The sequence below is a fragment of the Schistocerca piceifrons genome, chromosome 4 (assembly GCF_021461385.2).
Source record: "Schistocerca piceifrons isolate TAMUIC-IGC-003096 chromosome 4, iqSchPice1.1, whole genome shotgun sequence".
NCBI classification, from domain to species: domain Eukaryota; kingdom Metazoa; phylum Arthropoda; class Insecta; order Orthoptera; family Acrididae; genus Schistocerca; species Schistocerca piceifrons.
Window position 1 is genome coordinate 197,729,771 of NC_060141.1, and position 21,043 is coordinate 197,750,813.

The window sequence follows — 21,043 nt, forward strand, 5'->3', positions numbered from 1 at the left end:
TGGGGAAGACCTAGAACGACGAGGACACCTGCAATGGACGAGGCAATTCTTCGTGCAGTTGACGATAACCCTAATGTCAGCGTCAGAGAAGTTGCTGCTGTACAAGGTAACGTTGACCACGTCACTGTATGGAGAGTGCTACGGGAGAACCAGTTGTTTCCGTACCATGTACAGCGTGTGCAGGCACTATCAGCAGCTGATTGGCCTCCACAGGTACACTTCTGCGAATGGTTCATCCAACAATGTGTCAATCCTCAGTTCAGTGCAAATGTTTTCTTTACGGATGAGGCTTCATTCCAACGTGATCAAATTGTAAATTTTCACAATCAACATGTGTGGGCTGACGAGAATCAGCATGAAATTGTGCAATCACGTCATTAAGACAGATTTTCTGTGAGCGTTTGGGAAGGCATTGTTGGTGATGTCTTGATTGGGTCCCATGTTCTTCCACCTACGCTCAATGGAGCACGTTATCATGATTTCATACGGGATACTCAACCTGTGCTGCTAGAACATGCGCCTTTACAAGTACGACACAACTTATGGTTCATGCACGATGGAGCTCCTGCACATTTCAGTCGAAGTGTTCGTACGCTTCTCAACAACAGATTCTGTGACCGATGGATTGGTAGAGGCGGACCAATTCCATGGCCTCCACGCTCTCCTGACCTCAACCCTCTTGACTTTCATTTATGGGGGCATTTGAAAGCTCTTGTCTACGCAACCCCGGTACCAAATGTAGAGACTCTTCGTGCTCGTATTGTGGACGGCTGTGATACAATACGGCATTCTTCAGGGCTGCATCAGGGATTCCATGCGACGGAGGGTTGATGCATGTATCCTCGTTAAGGGAGGACATTTTGAACATTTCCTGTAACAAAATGTTTGAAGTCACGCTGGTACGTTCTGTTGCTGTGTGTTTCCATTCCATGATTAATGTGATTTGAAGAGAAGTAATAAAATGAGCTCTAACATGGGAAGTAAGCGTTTCCGGACACATGTCCACAAAACATATTTTCTTTCTTTGTGTCTGAGGAATGTTTCCTGAAAGTTTGGCCGTACCTTTTTGTAACACCCTGTATGTACTAACGAATTTTGTCAGTAATTATAATATTGTCTTGGAACTCTTCCATTTGGTCCGTGTTTGCATAGAAAAAGAGTAATATAACAAATTGAGTCCGCCTTGACATCATAAACAAACTCAACAACAAGGCAAAAAGGAAAGATGCGGCACACACAGACAACACAGCAGACCACACCACTTCAGAAAAAAAAAGAGAGACGGCACACACTAACATACAATAACAAAATATCGCATATAACAGGAAACATCTTAAAAAAGCAAGGGATCCCAATAACATTCAGAACTAACAATACAGTTCAGAAAAGACTAAGAGCAGTCAGAAAAACCTCAGACAAATTCAGCAACGCTGGAATACATCAGCTCACTTGCAACTCTTGTCAGGCCCACTACATAGGACAAACAAGCAGAAATTTCCGAACGAGGTACACAGAGCACATGAGAGCTCTAAGAAATGACAGCACTCATTCAACTTTTGCAGGACATCTAATGAACAAAAACCATAACCCCACTAATATCGAAAACGACCTACGAATTCTGAGAAACAGCAACAGTCTATACCGACAACTAACGATAGAAGAAAATTACCGCGTACAAAAGGCTATAGTCGAAGGCAAAAATGTAGTAAATGAAAACACAACACTGCAACAACACACTCTTTACCGCTCTGAGAGAACTGACCAAGGACTCAGAACAGAAAGCACACACACGCAAAAGAACCACTTACCCATCACACACAGAGACATAAATAATGAACAGAAGTCGTCGTAATTCGCGCTACAGTTTCTCGTAGCCTTTCTTGCCACGGGCGATACGCCTCTCACGAAATACGCGAACAGCAAGATGGTATAATATTCTGGATCAGAAACAAAGTGCAAAAGTTTTGTTTTTCTGTGTAAAAAGCAGCCACACACCGTCTAATGAACGTGAGTACACGAATAGCTAAGCAACAGCTAAACACACACCAAAATAACTGGTTTCCACAACACTACCACAACCCCAAGTATATACTGCTGACATACGAAGTTCACGTTTGAGTATATGTTTACTAAAAGCCGCTCACATGGTCGCTAAGTAAAAAGACGGCAACAGAAAAAAAGCACAGAAAATGTGTCACAAACAGCGCCAATAATAGTTTAAAACATGCTGTAGCATACAATAAATAAGGTAGTTCAGAAGTGTCAATATGAAACTACATTTCAAAAGACGAACTGTAAAAATGTAATAATGTTTTACTGTGTTTGTACATTCATAACATTTTCTGCATGTTTTAGATTTAAAAAAAAGCCACTGATGATGGTGATAAAGAAATAAACAAATAACACGGTGTTTTGCATCAAGGCGGACTCAATTTGTGATATTACTGTTTGTCAGTAATTAGTGTATATGAAACTGTAAAGTATGTTGTTAGGGTAAATAATAATTGTTCATATCAAGTCATTGTAGTGGACACGTTGGACATGTCAGGGAAGTTCTTGTTGTATAAAGCACAGATAATATATATGGTATAACAATAGGATCGTTGGCGCAAATGCGTGCTGTCATAGAGGTGAAGGCAGAGAAGGAGTTACGAAGCATATGGAACAGACGCATACGTTGGCGCGAAAATGCCAAAATGCTTGCGTCGAAAATGTTCTAATATGTGGCCAGGCAAATTATAAGTCAGTGAGCAAGTTTGTGCGTACACTATATGATCGCAAGAAAATTGTGGGAGTAATGAAAAATTCTCCGTGGCCTAAATTTATTCAAGCAATTCGCTAATCAAAATAACTACTGCTTCGCACCACAAGCAACGCATCGCAAACTAAGGTAGCCAGTATTCTTTTAGCTGTGTAATAGACATTCCGGCGATATAGTAACGTGTTGGAACTTTGTAGTATGTTTAGTCAAAGAACAAACTTGTCGAGAGAAACTCCTTTGACCTGAGACGTTAACTATCAGCTGGGTCCTATACTTTCACCATAAATTCCGAGAGAGTCATAAGTGAAAGAAATAGTCAAAGGTAGTCAAATCTAGCTAAATTTATAGTTGATTTTCAGTCAAGTACCTATCGTATTCAAAAGCAGTGGTAGCTATAATGATTTACATAGTGTTGCATTACCGCTGCAGACAATAAGTTCAGACTAAAAGTAATTTAAATGAAATTTATATTCCACAACAAAAGTATGCTGGCTATCTTGTACTCAAAGTAGGTCTAGAATGTTATGTTGTATTTTGTAAGTGACATAAGGTGCATACATGTATGTAACATTAGTACTGACAGTAGATGTTGCTATAAATGAAAGTTTTTACTGCTTTAATTTGAGACGCAATCATTTGCAAAGAAATAAGTAAAGAAAGAGGCAGCATTATTGTGAATTACGTAACACAGTACAGTTTCCATAACAATACAGTTGATAGTTCTCGCTAATTACCAGTGAGCAGTATGATAACCAGGCAACGGCCTTGCCGTAGTGGATACACCGGTTTCCGTAAGATCACCGACGTTAAGTGCTGTCGAACGTGGTCGGCACTTGGATGGGTGACCATCCAGGCCACCATGCGCTGTTGGCATTTTTCGGGGTGCACTCAGCCTCGTGATGCCAATTGAGGAGCTACTCGACCGAATAGTAGCGGCTTCGGTCAAGAATACCATCATAACGACCGGGAGAGTGGTGTGCTGACCCCACGCCCCTCCTATCCGCATCCTCCAGTGAGGATGACACGGCGATCGGTAGGCCGCTCGCAGCCTGAAGACGGAGTGCATTATGATAACTGATACCATTACATTCCAAATTAACATTCTGTGTGTTCGTGTTACACGTGTCTTTTAAGTGTAAGTTAGTGCGTGAGCATTTTGTCCAGTTCTTGCTTCGTCTTTCCCAGACGAGATCTGAGTGATTGTAAAGTAATTTACAATCATCTGTTAAGTTTGACTTTTGCTCTTCTTGGAGCTCGCGATTGTTTTGATCTGCAATATAATTCAAAAGTACGGCAAATTATAGCGAAACTTTAGAAACTTTAATTTATTACCAACAAACAGTCATGCGAGAGCGATCAGGTTGTAACTGTCTATATTCTACCGGTAAGCATTGATCTTCCAATTCGATGCCCTTTTTCCACTAACAGTGGAGCATTAGCTGCACATGTCCAAATAAAACCTTATATACATCGTACAATATAGTTACGTTATAAGCTCACATCGCACACTGGGTGCAAGCTCTGTTCACTGGTTGCAGCATCGAACCCGAAGTCTGTCGCGACCCTCTGCTTTGGAGCAGAGACTGAGACGATTCATCGACGATATCAGATATGAAAACGGCGCCCAGAGATATTTGCGTCCATACAAGAATCTACCTGCTCACTGCGCCACGGTGTTCCCGCATCCCCGAGAGCATTGTCCGTCGTAAACACCCTTATGCCCGCCCAATGAAGAACTCTCTGTGCTTCTCTTTCCGAAAGGCATCGATGCAGCCGTGCAAATGACAAGAAACGTAATCATCTTGCTGCTGGAAAAAGGACGCCACCAGTGATCGACAGATCATTCTACGATATGCCCCCTTACATACCAATTTCTCCATCTCAACTATCGGGTGGAAATTGTAGGACTCTCTTCAATAACTGAAGCGTTAAGCACACTCAGGAAGCTCTACAACGATTTTTTAGCTTAGTAGAACCTCCTTTTGGGGACAGTGATGAATTGGGAGAAAGTTATTAGAGAATCATGAAGTTGAAATCCATTGGAACCATTGTGCAGTGCGACTAGGGTGTAATTCAAGCAAGAAGGAAGTCATCAGTCAGTCGCGATTCAGCCTGTACTTTATCATAGATCTTGATTTCAGCTACAATACAGTTGTCATCAGTGGGTATGAAATGAGTCACACAGATTCAACAGGCTTGTAAACGTACATGTTATTACAAGAGCTTTTCATGAACATAGTTTAATTAAGCTTGAATTAAGGTGTGTGCACGTCCATTTACAAGCCTGTTGAGTCTATACGACTCACTTCATGCGCGTGATAACTATACTGTAGCTGAAATCTAGATCTGCAGTAAAGTACAGCTTGAATCACGACTGATTGTTGACATCTTTGCAGTTAGAATTTTTATTAGAGAGTCAATTTTATACTGTATGTTGTAGGTTGATAATAGATAAAGTTAGTCTTAACACTGCAGTATTTCACAGGGCTCTGTTGGAGGTGGTGTGCCCTTGTCCATGCACTCTGCCTTTGCGCCGACGTAGGCAGTCACTTACAGGAGGACGTACATTTTAACGTGGCCTTAGAATCTAAATCTACATCTGCATTTATACTCCGCAAGCCGCCCAACGGTGTGTGGCGGAGGGCACTTTTCGTGCCACTCTCATTACCTCCCTTTCCTGTTCCAGTCGCGTATGGTTCGCGGGAAGAACGACTGCCGGAAAGCCTCCGTGCACGCTCGAATCTCTCTAATTTTACATTCGTGATCTCCTCGGGAGGTATAAGTAGGGGGAAGCAACATATTCGATACCTCATCCAGAAACGCACCCTCTCGAAACCTGGACAGCAAGCTACACCGCGATGCAAAGTGCCTCTCTTGCAGAGTCTGCCACTTGAGTTTGCTAAACATTTCCGTAACGCTATCACGCTTACCGAATAACCCTGTGACGAAACGCGCCGCTCTTCTTTGGATCTTTTCGATCTCCTCTGTCAACCTGACCTGGTACGGATCCCACACTGATGAGCAATACTCAAGTATAAGTCGAACGAGTGTTTTGTAATTCACCTCCTTTGTTGATGGACTACATTTTCTAAGGACTCTCCCAATGAATCTCAACCTGGCACCCAACTTACCAACAGTTAATTTTATGCGATCATTCCACTTCAAATCGTCCCAGATATTTTACAGTTTGTTCTGCTATCATACAATCATACAATAAAGGATCCTTCTTTATATGAATTCGCAATACATTGCATTTGTCTATGTTAAGGGTCAGTTGCCACTCCCTGCACCAAGTGCCTATCCGCTGCAGATCTTCCTGCCTTTCGCTGCAATTTTCTAATGCTGCAAGTTCTCTGTATACTACAGCATCATCCGCGAAAAGCCGCATGGAACGTCCGACACTTGGTGTTTTTCACACATGGGAATTGTTAACAGACACAAGATGAACGATATGTGACAGTAAGAAATCCAAGGAGTGAAGAACCTTCGGATTTGCATTTTGACATTTAGGCCTACCCAATGTGACACCGATTAGCAACAATTTCAAGTTATATTTTAATTTTTAACTTTTCTGGTGTTATGTAAATTACTTAGTGACTCGTTCCATACGCGAACAATTTCGGCTACATGCGCTGCTGCGAACTTAGAAAGGAAATAATACCGTTATGGAAGAATAATAGCCGGCCGGAGTGGCCGAGCGGTTCTAGGCGCTTCAGTCTGGAACCGCGCTACCGCTACGGTAGCAGGATCGAATCCTGCCTTGGACATGGATGTGTATGATACCCTTAGGTTATTTAGGTCTAAGTAGTTCTAAGTTGTGGGGGACTGATGACCTCCGATGTTAAGTCTCGTAGTGCTCAGAGCCATTTGAAGAATAATGTTTTATGTGTCTAAATATCCTGACTAACAAATTTTATCTGGTTCTTACGGGCTTCTGCAACACTAATGGCAACACCAAAATAATTTACATTCGGGCACGTATTTGCGAAAATAACGTCTCTTGTCTTCAACAGATTTCCTTGTAAAATACCTTACCGTCCCCATAAGTGTTTCTGAGCGAGTCGGTTGACAACAAATTTGACAACATCATTCGACTTCTCCCTTTACCCTTACCTGGCGAGGATCACAAACATTTTGCAGTCGTGCTCCATACGGCGAGAGAAGAACCTTGATAGATGGTAGTCCTGCTAACACATTTCATCCGCTAAGAGCAAAATACTGCCTTCTGGTATGAAAACCATAGTAGACCACGCATACTAAAACGCGACAAAGCTGCGTAGTTCCCAAAGAACTGTCACAAAATGCTGGCCGGTGTGGCGGTTCTAGGCGCTTCAGTCTGGAGCCGCGCGACCGCTACGGTCGCAGTTTCGAATCCTGCCTCGGGCATGGATGTGTGTGATGTCCTTAGGTTAGTTAGGTTTAAGTAGTTCTAAATTCTAGGGGACTGATGACCTCACAAGTTAAGTCCCATAGTGCTCAGAGCCATTTGAACCATTTGTAACAAAATCGCCTTACATGAATGGTCGTGGCAGATGCACGATGTGGCTCGCAAATTCCGCTTCAGCCAGATCGTTCGACTTTTTTAAATTCTGTCACACACTGACGACACACCACTGGCAATTTATCCTTCATGTTAATGACAACAAGCTCTCAGCCGATGGACGACACGCTACCAGGATTTTGGTGTCTCGTGATGATAGAAAAGGGCGTATTTCTTAAATACATTGATGTACTATTGCCTATAGGACAGAATAAATAGCACAGTCCTTCTGCAAAAACAGGATTATTGCCCTTGGAGAAAATCACTTATTGTACAACAAATATTACTGTCGCGCTGCATTGCTTTCATTTCAAAAATGCTTTATCAATTTGATAAGTTTGAGCAATAAAGTCAGATCTAAGGATGATCCGTGTGGAACTGAAAGTCATCAGTTTTAAAATGAAAGCAATGAAGATGGACAATAAGATCACTTGTACATATTCACTCACTGGAACTAAGCATGTTGCTTTTCATGTGGAAGCTAATCTTCCCAGTTCTCTTTGCATTGCTTGTTAGATCCTCCTGAAGCAACACTAGTGTGTGAAACATACTCAGTGGTAAATACACTCCTGGAAATTGAAATAAGAACACCGTGAATTCATTGTCCCAGGAAGGGGAAACTTTATTGACACATTCCTGGGGTCAGATACATCACATGATCACACTGACAGAACCACAGGCACATAGACACAGGCAACAGAGCATGCACAATGTCGGCACTAGTACAGTGTATATCCACCTTTCGCAGCAATGCAGGCTGCTATTCTCCCGTGGAGACGATCGTAGAGATACTGGATGTAGTCCTGTGGAACGGCTTGCCATGCCATTTCCACCTGGCGCCTCAGTTGGACCAGCGTTCGTGCTGGACGTGCAGACCGCGTGAGACGACGCTTCATCCAGTCCCAAACATGCTCAATGGGGGACAGATCCGGAGATCTTGCTGGCCAGGGTAGTTGACTTACACCTTCTAGAGCACGTTGGGTGGCACGGGATACATGCGGACGTGCATTGTCCTGTTGGAACAGCAAGTTCCCTTGCCGGTCTAGGAATGGTAGAACGATGGGTTCGATGACGGTTTGGATGTACCGTGCACTATTCACTGTCCCCTCGACGATCATCAGTGGTGTACGGCCAGTGTAGGAGATCGCTCCCCACACCATGATGCCGGGTGTTGGCCCTGTGTGCCTCGGCCGTATGCAGTCCTGATTGTGGCGCTCACCTGCACGGCGCCAAACACGCATACGACCATCATTGACACCAAGGCAGAAGCGACTCTCATCGCTGAAGACGACACGTCTCCATTCGTCCCTCCATTCACGCCTGTCGCGACACCACTGGAGGCGGGCTGCACGATGTTGGGGCGTGAGCGGAAGACGGCCTAACGGTGTGCGGGACCGTAGCCCAGCTTCATGGAGACGGTTGCGAATGGTCCTCGCCGATACCCCAGGAGCAACAGTGTCCCTAATATGCTGGGGAGTGGCGGTGCGGTCCCCTACGGCACTGCGTAGGATCCTACGGTCTTGGCGTGCATCCGTGCGTCGCTGCGGTCCGGTCCCAGGTCGACGGGCACGTGCACCTTCCGCCAACCACTGGCGACAACATCGATGTACTGTGGAGACCTCACGCCCCACGTGTTGAGCAATTCGGCGGTACGTCCACCCGGCCTCCCGCATGCCCACTATACGCCCTCGCTCAAAGTCCGTCAACTGCACATACGGTTCACGTCCACGCTGTCGCGGCATGCTACCAGTGTTAAAGACTGCGATGGAGCTCCGTATGCCACGGCAAACAGGCTGACACTGACGGCGGCGGTGCACAAATGCTGTGCAGCTAGCGCCATTCGACGGCCAACACCGCGGTTCCTGGTGTGTCCGCTGTGCCGTGCGTGTGATCATTGCTTGTACAGCCCTCTCGCAGTGTCCGGAGCAAGTATGGTGGGTCTGACACACCGGTGTCAATGTGTTCTTTTTTCCATTTCCAGGAGTGTACTTACCCGTTCTTATTTATGGTAATTCATTAATGTCTCTCACAAGTTGTAAGGTGTCAAACAAATAACACACCTTACATTGAGTTTCGGAAACAATTTCAGTTAACTCGATATGTCACATTACATAGTTATGTGAAAATGTACAAATTATTGATAGACAAAGGGAATGAACAAGCCAGGATTTTGTGAATATAAACCACTGACACCCACACTAGTAATTGCACGCACGTAATTTCCCAGATCCGAGCTATGAGACGCAATTCTGAGGGAAGGAGAATTTTACCACGGTAGCGCCCGTCCCAATGTTAAGCCAAAACACACACAGCGCGGCACCTAGTAGACACAATGAGACGCTGGAGCCACTGCACAGGCCTTCGGCAAAAGCCGCCCTTGTCCCTGCTGTTAATGATGACCCTTCGGAAAGTCTTTCTACAGGAACAAAGCTGGAGATGGCGGACAAACGTCTGGAGGAACCCAACTCAAAACACTGGTAACTCACTATAGCTACCTTTGTTAAAAGTCGCATGAAAGAAAAAGCTGTTTATCTCAGTATTACGTAGCAGAAGTTGAACTCTGCCCTATGAAAGAAATGACGCCTGTGATAGGCTACAAGAACTCTAGTGGGTGGAGTTATAACAAGTACGAACGCTCTGATTGGCTGGAAAGAAAAGTACTGGCCACTAGCTTTGATACAGGCAAATGCAGACAGAGAAAATCACTCTTTCTCTTGCAGAAAATCGTCGAGTGTTTGAGCAAGGAGACCTCCGCTGCGCTCAGACGATTGCGAGAGTGATTATGTGAACACTTGTTCACAGACTCATCTTTAATCGTAGGGAGTTAAACTAGATAGTCTCCTAATAAGGAGAATCACACGGAGTACTGACGGTTAACTCTTGTGAGCGATTTGAGGGCAACGATGTACGTGCTATTTCAACCATACTGACGGGGGTTTAACAGCCGAGACAGATTGTGAATAGATTCTCAGGTTCACAGCTCGCGCCAACAGGCGCCGCTGCCATCGCCGACGAAAAGTAAACACTTGCGCTCGCGCTATGCCAGCAAGTAATATGCAATTGAAACTCAGAACTGTGGTCGTCTCCATCTCTCCCACTTTTATTTGTAAATTCAACCATGACCTGTAGTTAAACATATTCACGACTGTCGGGCTTAACTGAAGCAGAAACATGAGATATCCGATTTAACGACCAGAATTGATCAGCCACTGTAGAGTGCTTTATGCCCTGAAATTATTGAAGTGTTTTAACTGTTCACTTCTTTCTTATTGCTCTTTATCAACCCCATCCATTAATTGGTTATTTTAATTGTGCATTTTTTCTTAATTGATATCTCTGGCCCTAATTGTATTTAATTTGTTTGTATTTAATCAACCCTCAGATATGGTCATCAACTATCTTACTATTAAAGAGCCTTAGAATAGTTACGAATTCAGCTTCACAGTTGGGAACACCCAATATCAATATTTTACCCCATTCTGTATGTATTATAATTATGATATTATGAAGTCACACTTAGAGAAGTAAATAAACCTTGATAATGAAAATCTAAGATTTTAATTTTTTGATAACATACAATTATGCCTGAACCAGTACACTGATTTCTGTTAGCGATAACGTTTCCTGTACAGGGAATGTAGTGGAACCGACATTGAGATCATTGTCTGCTTACATCACTGTCCATACTGCTCCCCTGTTCTGAACTCTGCATAATGGTACCTTCCCATCTTGCAGGCCGTGGGTTCAACACCAAATCCCTAAAACACTCACAGAGCGTCCTTGCACAGCTGTGGTAGGAAGACAGATCAGAACCAGTCTCACACATGTTAGAAAATTTATCCATGTAAAATACACTCGAACAAAAGGTATCATAAACAGTAGTTTACAGTAGTGCAGGTTCAAGATTACTGTCCAAAAACAGCACAGGCCAGATAATGCATTTACTAAATATTGTCCTTGTATTGAGAAAGAACTATCTCACGTCTGAGTTACGATCCAGACAAAACATGTGTGGAACTTTATTCAGTACAGCTGAGGATGATTGAGACTCAGCTTTTATTGATCTATATTTAGCTTATACGCGTGGGCTTCAGTGTCCACATTCAGTTTGAATAAAAAAGTAGATGTCTGTCCACCCTAAATGAGAACGAGCGTCACGTACCACTTGGATGTCACTACCCAGCGATAGAATAATGCCAAAATGATAGCGACAAATGAAACATTTGTGAGAAACACGTGTGTTTAACATGAGACAGTTTTCGTCAAGAGAATGAAGAGACAGCAGAAATGACTCAAAATCCACTTAAAACGAAACACGTCAGCGAAAAGTTTCCATCGTCCTGTTAACCAACACCAGCTGCCCTATAAAATGCAGCTGGAGGCACATTACACAATGTAACACTGCTAACGAGCATAGGAGCAGTATCATGTCTGCCGCCTCGCCCTGCTACACCGACATTGTCCAGTAAAGATAACAACAAACAGAACACGTCAGTTCCCATTTCTTTTCATCTCCCTCCTCCGACCATCGCTATACGTTTACATGATTACTCTGCAATTCACAGTTATGTGCCTGGCAGAGGGTTCATCGAACCACTTTCAAGCTATTTCTCTAACGTTCTACTCTCGAACGGCATTCGGGAAAGACGAGCACTCGACTTCATTTTTGTTTGCAGTATGTCATTCACAACAGTGAAAATGTTCCTGTAACTAATTTCGAATGCGTTTGCTTTTGCATTATTTTGTGATGTCATTTAATGTGTAATTTTCAGGCGTGTGTCTGAACACGTGACAAACTGTGTGGCCTTAGTGTTGAGGTCCCTCAGTCACGGGTGTTATTTACTTCCTAATTGCGATCTGATGTTCATATTCGTGTTTTAACACATTAATTAATCAGCCAGTTACTGGAATTTAGTATTTATTAGTAATTACGCGATGATAAACCAATTCTGATGTGATGGCGTGCTTCACTAATCAGCACACTTGCTGGTAGAGGGCCGTGGTCAATCGAGCGTCTAGTGATTACCCACTCCACGAGAGGAATTTTTAATCGCCGGAACGGTCACGATTGCCTAACGAAGACCAGGGCTTCAGCTATGACGTCTTTTCAGCTACCGTAACAATAACACAATTGCTTTAGAAACTGACGAGAGAATATGGAAGAGTGTAGCCATATGTTAATATGCTGGGACTTTTACCATTTCCTTAGCCTAAAATTTAGCACTTACTACAGCAGTCGGGAGGTTCCATAAAAACTACTTCCAGCGTCTGTCTGCTTCTGCACTGTTTCATATGGGCTCCTTTTGTAGACTGGGTATATTCAACACTGCTTGTGTCGAATCACTATAGTACAGGCACATCATTATGGCTCTCTTTTTTGTTAGTGAGGATAAATTATGTTCTACTTTTTGAATTGCTAGACTGGTCTCTTACAAGACCACTTCTTTTTAAATTTGTTTATGGCAATAAGCTATCATAATGAGCATTTTTCCAGGTATCGGATAATAATGGCAAATGTTGCTTGAATCTCCATATTTTTCTGTTACAATTATGCGCTGAGGTCTCCCGTAACGATTAGCAACTTGGTTGTGTCGGAAAGTTTTACTTTGTTGACGTATTCGTAAAGCTGTTCGAATTACACTGCAGGAAGTGTGCATTGTCAACGTGGATGGAGAAGATGCTACTTATTTTGAGTGTAACGTAAATCACAGAATTGTTACACCAGATTATGTATTTTCTTATTAATGAAGAATCGCTTTACAGTATTTCTTCGGCTGACGAGATGGAAGGATTTCAGTGTGATCTCCTTTCATTCGTATTGCGGAGTTACCAAGGATGCAAATTCCATGGCTGTACTTAAGGCTTCATTCTTTTAAGCTCCAGCTGGGTCTTCTATAAGTCCCATTTTTTCTCGTTACTGTTATTTCTGTACAATTTCTTTTATAATTTTTTCTCCTGTGGAATCCTTAAAGCAGACCGACGTGCAGTGAAAGTGAGAATAAAAATTTATGTCGATTTTCCCGGGTGGCGCAATTTCGTTGCTTAATTTGAGTGCATGTCATACTGAGAGAAGATAAGTGGTGTATTGCAGCATAATGCTTTGCCACTATGATCAAGAAGGAAGAAATAACTTGTTCAACCAAAATTTATACCTACTGTTATGAGAGGAAACTGAGGATAAATTTGACGTCGACCTAAAGGAATAATCCTTTCGGATGTGGTATTCTCTGCCTTTCTCTGACCTTTCAAAAAGATTTCTCCTCCTGGTTACAGGGAGACTCACAACTTAACACAAAATTAGAATCTATGTGTATTGTTGTCTTTTCACATTAACACATCAGTGAAAGATACACAAGTCGCCCAACATATATGAATGAAACAATATCGAACGTCAGTCAGATGATCGTGTGATACATCGAAACCTGAAGTGGTATAATAAACAAACAACTGGCGCAGGAAACTGTGTTATTTGCATTTAATTTACTAGTCGCACTTCTGAAGATTCCGTCCATTATGAACGAAAAAATTATACGCAATACACTGAGGTGAGAAAAGTCGTGCTATAGCGATATGCAAATAGACGGATGGTGGTAATATCGCGTACACAAGGTGTAAAAGAGCAGTGTATTGGCGAACCTGTCATTTGTACTCATGTGATTCGTCCGAAAAGTTTCCCGGCGTTGTTATGGCCGCACGATGGGAATCAAGAGACGTTGAAATATTCCGGAAGTAAAATAGTCCCCCTGCCGGATCTCTGGGCGGAGACTACTCAGGAGAGGAATCGTTAGCGCCAGGATTTCACCCGGAACAAGTCCCGCCCACTCACCCCCGGTCTTCCCGGTCTTTGTTCGGCGCCTGGGCATCGTTTCAGTTGACCCACGTGGTTTACCGCGTTCAGCTGCACTCGCTCGGCGTGAATGTTAGATTAATATCTTGCTAGATCTTAAATTTTGCCACATAGTTACATGACACGTTACAAAAAACGTGTACAGTTGGCCTCAGCTGTGCCAGGTACTTCCACAGCAAACATAAGAGAAAACAATTTAGCACTGAATTCTTTAAATGCGAGAACTCAGTATTCAGATGAATGGCCTATGAAGAAACATACTTCTGTGTGAGAAAAAGCACCCAAAGGGAAAACAGGAGAAACCTACCCTCAAAGAATAATTTGCTAGGAGAAATAGAAACCACGGTATATTTGACACTCGAGTTTCAGAACTCAGACAGTATACGCGAAACAGGCACCAGTGTTCACTATAATTCCAGAGGGCATCAAAATTACTTTGTTCTTGCTAGATCGATCCAGTGTGTTTTCGCATGTTATTCACTGAATAGTTTTGCTGAAAAGTTTTAGGGGTGGAAGAAGAGCTGCACAGCATGAAGAACGTTTTAAAGCCGTCAAACACAGCAGCATTTATTTCCTCCATAACTGCTCTGTGACAAACATACACATCATCATTATCATTTTTTAAAAATGGTTTGAATGGCATTTATGAAATTAATAAATCTTTTGGTTAAAAATAGACAGGACAAAGAATAACGACAGATTATTTTCCTGAGACGTTTGCAACAGCGTATAGTACATTAATCACACAGAAACAGCCACAATTCTTTATAACCTCGTTTATAATGCGCAGGTATGGCATTGGAAGAATTTACAAGTTAAAATTCACCCATTACCCATGCAAATACTAACGAAATATGTCATATAAGCAAATATCTTACTTCTTTCATTAGGCATTTCTACTTTATGGCATTCTTATATTCTTTAATTTTCGTGAGTTACTATGAGGGCCTACATAAACAAAACGACTTTCACGTATTTCTATATAACGTTGATGTTAGACAAAAGAGTTAGTCGACTGCACCCGTGGCTTTACTACCGACATGACAGATTCAAGACCATTGTTTTCGCATTGTATGTTTGCTCTGCTGTTTCCCTCAAATAAACGTATCATAATAAGTGAATTAGTTAACGAAAATTTGTCCTCATTGCCCTTAAATAACATCACGTTATTTTTTGTTTTCTATTGCTGGCGATGCTTTCAATTCTCTATAAATATCTTTATTTCTTTAATAATTCAAATTCGTGTTATATTACTATCCAGAAAAACTTAAATTTCTTATCATTACTGAATTTCATCACAGTGTAACATGTGTTGAACAGTGACGATAACAACTTTGCTGTAGCTTCCAGTTTGCGGAACTGGCGGTTGTTTAGGGGAGGTCCCTACACTACAGATAGGCATGGAGGGGGGTGAATGGGCGGGACTTGTTCCGGGTGAAATCCTAGCGCTAAGGGCACGTACTCAGGAGGACGTCGTCGTCAGGAAAAAAAAAAAAAAAAAACTGGCACTCTACGGGTCGGACCGTGGAATGTTAGATCCCTTAATCAGCCAGATAGGGTAGAAAATTTACAAAGGGAAAAGGATCGAGTGCAGTTGGATATAGTGGGAATTAGCGAAATTCGGTGGCAGAAGGAACAGGACTTCTAGTCGGGTGAATAAAAGGTTATAAATACAAATTGAAATAGGAGTAATGCAGAGTAGGTTTAATAATGAATAAGAAAATATGAATACGGGTAAGCTACTATAAACAACATAATGAACGCATTGTTGTAGCCAAGATAGAAACGTAGCCCACACCCATCACAGAAGTACAAACTTATATGGCAACTAGCTCTGCAGATGATGAATAAATTGAAGAAATGTCTGACCAGATAAAAGAAATTATTCAGGTAGTTAAGGGAGACGAAAATTTAGTAGTGATATGGGACTGGAACTCCATACTAGGAAAAGGAAGAGAAGGAAAAATAGTAGGTGAATATGGACTGGGGGAAAGGAGTGAAAAAGGAAGCCGAATGGTAGACTTTCGCACAGAGAATAATTTAATCATCGCCAACACTTGGCTTAAGAAACATAGAAGAAGGTTATCTACATGGAAGGGACGTGGAGTCATCGGAAGGTTTCAGACTGATTATATGGGGTGTACAACATAAAGTCCAGAAACACTTTCAATTATTTATTGCACAAGAGCTAACCATTGCACAGTTGTCATAGATGTTGCATTTTGAAGAGAAACTCTGAAAGGCTTTTTTTTAATTTTTTTATTTTTACAATCATCCCATACGCGAACCATGAGTGGCCCGGCAGATGTCAATTCCGTAATCGAATTCTTGCCATACCCGTCCCAGCATGGCATCGTCGACTGTGGCAGTCCCTTCCCGATTTCTCTCCCGGATCTCGGAGCTCTGCTACATCACGTGGTGGAGGCGGTACATACATCAGATGTGTCCCCACAGAAAAAACTCACACGAAGTGAGATCTGGTGATCGCTCCGCATCTGAACTCGCCATGTTTGCGACTAGCGCTTACTATAGGCAAATTACCAAACTACGTTGCGGCGGTATACATGAAATAAACCTTTCAGGGTTTCTCTTCGAAATGACATATGTATGACATGTGCACAATGTTTGGTTATTATGCAATAAATATTTGAAAGTGTTCCCGGACTTCATGCACACCCTTTGTAATGGTAAGACAAAGATTTCGGAACCAGATTTCAAATTGTAAGCCATTTCCAGGGGCAAATACGGACTCTGACCGCAGTTTATTGGTCATGAACTGTAGATTAAAACTGAAGAAATTGGAAAAAGGTAACCAATAAGGAGATAGGATCTGGATAAAGTTGAAAGAACCGGAAGCTGTTGAGAGTTTCAGGGGAGTAGTTGACTGGAACAGGGCAAAGAAATACAACAGAAAACGAATAGGTGGCTTTAAGAGATGAAATGGTGAAGGCAGCAGAGAACCAGTAAATAAACAAAGCCTAGTAGGAATCCCTGGGTAACCCAAGAGATAATGAATGTAACTGACGAAAGGAGAAAATATAAAAACGCAGAACATGAAGCAGGCGAATGAGAATTCCACGTTTAAAAATTGAGATTGGCAAGAAAGTGCAAAACGGCTAAACAGGAGTAGCCAGAGGACAAAGGTAAGGATTTAGAAGCATATTTCACTAGGGGAAAGATAGATACAGCCTACAGGAACATTAAAGAGGGCTTTGGAGAAAAGAGAACAACCTGTATTAATTTCAAGGGCTTAGATGGAAAACCGCTCCTAAGAAAAAAAGGAAAAGCTGAAAGGTGGAAGGAGGGTATGGAGATTCTATACAAGGGGTATAAACTTGAAGGCAGTATTACAGAGAGGGAAGTGGACGTAGATGAATATGAGATAGGGATATGACACTGCGAGACAAATTTGAGAGTGCTCTGAAAGTCATATATCGAAACAAGACCAGAGAAGCATTTGGAGACTTAGAAAAAGCTTTTGCAATGCTGACTGAAATACTCTCTTCGAAATTCTGAAGATGGCAGGGGTAAAATACAGAGAGCGAAAGCCGAACAGGGTGGCCGAACGGTTCTGGCCCTACAGTCTGGAACCGCGAGACCGCTACTGTCGCAGGTTCGAATACTGCCTCGGGCATGGGTGTGTGTGATGTCCTTAGGTTAGTTAGGTTTAAGTAGTTCTAAGTTCTAGGGGACTGATGACCTCAGAAATGAGGCCCCATGGTGCTCAGAGCCAAGCCAGGCAGCGAAAGGCTATTTACAATTTGTACAAAAACCAGATGACAGTTGTAAGAGTCGAGGACACGAAAGGGAAGCAATGGTTGAGAAGGGAATGAGACAGGGTTGTAGCCTAACCCCAATGTTATTCAATCTGCCGGCCGGTGTGGCCGAGCGGTTCTAGGCGCTTCAGTCTGGAACCGCGCGACCGCTACGGTCGCAGGTTCGAATCCTGCTTCGGGAATGGCTGTATGTGATGTCCTTAGGTAAGTTAGGTTTAAGTAGTTCTCAGTTCTAGGGGACTGATGACCTCAGATGTTAAGTCCCATAGTGCTCAGAGCCATTTGAACCATTTTTTGTTATTCAGTCTGTATATTGAGCAAGCAGTAAAGAAGACAAAAGAAAGTTTGGCGTAGGAAGAAGAAGAGAAGAAGGTAGAAGAAATAAAAAATTTGAGGTTTGCTGATGACACTGTAAATCTGTCAGAGACATCAAAGGACTAGGAAGAGCAGTTTAACGGAGTGGACAGTATCTTGAAAGGAGGATATAAGATAAACATCAATAAAATCGAAACGAGAATATTGGAATGTAGTCGAATTAAATCAGGTGATGCTAAGGGAATTTGATTACGAAACGAATCCACTTAAGGTAGAAGATCAGATTTACTATTTGGGCTGCAAAATAACTGGTGATGGTCGAATTAGAAAGGATATAAGATATAGACTGTTATTGGCAAGAAAAGGATTTCTGAAGAAGAAAAATTTGGGTTTAAGTCCTAGGAATTCTTTTCTGAACGTATTTGTCTGGAGTGTAGCCGTTTATGGAAGTGAGATATTGACGATAAACAGTTTAGATAAAAAGGGAATAGAAGCTTTCGAAATGTGGTGCTACCAAAGAACGTTGAAGATTAGAAGGGGAGATCACGTAACTAATGAGGAGGTACTGAATAGAATTGGGGATAAAAGAAATTTGTGGTGCAACTTTGCCAAAAGAAGGGATCGGTTGATAGGGCACATTCTGAGACATCAATGGATCACCAGTTTAGTACTGGAGGGATGTGTGGGGGTCAAAATTTGTAGAGAGAGACCGAGAGGTGAATACAGCAAGCAGATTCAGAAAGATGTAGGTTGCAACAGTTATTCGCAGATGAAGAGGCTCGCACACGATAGAGTATCATGGAGAGCTGCATCAAACCAGTCATTGGACTGAAGGCCACAACAACAACCTCGCACTACGGATAACGGCCTTCACTTAATGACCGAAAAAATGGCTCTAAGCACTATGGGACTTAACATCTAAGGTCATTAGTCCCCTAGACTTAGAACTACTCAAACCTAGCTAACCTAAGGATATCACACACATCCATGCCCAAGGCAGGATTTGAACCTGCGACCGTAGTCGCAGCGCGGTTCCGGACTGAAGCGCCTAGAACCGTTCGGCCTTTGCGGCCGGCTTAAGGACCGATAGCAGTGGCGTTTGCATACTGTTGTCAGTACTAACAGAGAAGCGGCTCTGCGTGAAGAAGTGCAGAAATCAACGTGGAATGTACGACGATCGTATCCTCTGGACAGTGCGGTGAAATCTGGCGTTAATGGGCTCTGGCAACAGACGACCGACGCGAGTGCCTCTGCTAACAGAAAATCATCGCCTGCAGCGCCTCTCCTGAGCCCGCGACCAATTCAATTGGAGTCTAGACGACTGGAAAACCATTTTCAGCCATTCATGGACTTCATGTTCGCAAACAACGTTAGAATTTTTATGGATGACAATGCGCTATGTCTCCGAGTCACAATTGTTGGCGATTAGTCTGAACATTCTAAACAGTTAGAGGGAATGATTTGGTCACCCAGATTGCTCAACATGACCCCCATCGAACATTTAAGGGGCGTAATCGAGAAGTTAGTTCGTACACAAAATGCTACGCTGGCAAGTTTTTCGCAATTATGGACGGCTATAGAGGCAGCATGGCTCAATATTTCTGGTACGGGCCTTCCAGCAACTTGTGGAGTCAATGCCACGTCGAACTGCTGCACTACGACGGGCAAAAGGGGTCCGACACGATATTAGAAGGTGTCCCATGACTTCAGCTATCACTTGGTTGATACCGTGAGGACCGATTACAAACAAACGTTGGTGACGAGAGACCAATAACAAATATATAAGGTGGAATTCGGCACAAACAAGTGGATAAAGCGCCAAGCCTCCACTAAGGTCTAATGGTAAGGAATCAACGTCCTAGAAGAATCATGGGGCAGTTAGTACTGTTTTCATGATGGCTAGATTTCAATGGTATTGTAAGAAACATTATTTCGTCGTTTAAACGTTTTAAGGGCCAGTTTCGTGTATTTGTAAGAAATACAAAAAAAAAAATATTAATGGAGCCTAGTGGCATGGTGTTCGATGCGACACCGAGATTACAACGATGGACTAATATACAAGACGAACGTTATTTAAATTGCAGTTTCACGATCTGGGTACATCCACAACGAATCTTTCACTCTGTAGCAGAATGTGCGAAGTTTTTCAATTTTCTGCCAGGTTAAAATGGCTCTGAGCACTATGGGGCTCAACTTCTGAGGTCATTAGTCCCCTAGAACTTAGAACTAGATAAACCTAACTAACCTAAGGACATCACACACATCCATGCCCAAGGCAGGAGTCGAACCTGCGACCGTAGTGGTCTCGCGGTTCCAGACTGCAGCGCCTAGAACCGCACGGCCACTTCGGGCGGCTTCTGGCAGGCTAAAAATGTGTACTGGTCTGTTAACTGAACATGGATGTCCGACAATTTTAACTAGAAAAATGTTTCAAAACGGCGTGAACTCCGCTGCAGAATGAATGTTTCACGTTACGAACAATCCGCTATTCAATGAATAAATAATTTCTCCCTAATATCTTACAGGTCTGCTAGTGCCGTATGGTATGCAGGAGAACTTCTGTGGAGTTTGTGGGATAGGAGACGTACTGGCAGAAGTAGAGCTGTGCGGGGGTCGTGAGTTGTGCCTGGGTAGCTCAGTCGGTAAGATCACTGTCCGCCGAAAGCAAAGATTCTGGGTCCAGTCCGGATCCTGCAAGCGTTATTAATGTGCCACTAGATTGTATCGAAATACGGCTTTTTCAAGGTTTTGCTGGATCATTTCAGACGAATGCTGAGGTGGATTATTTTCACAGGATAATTGCT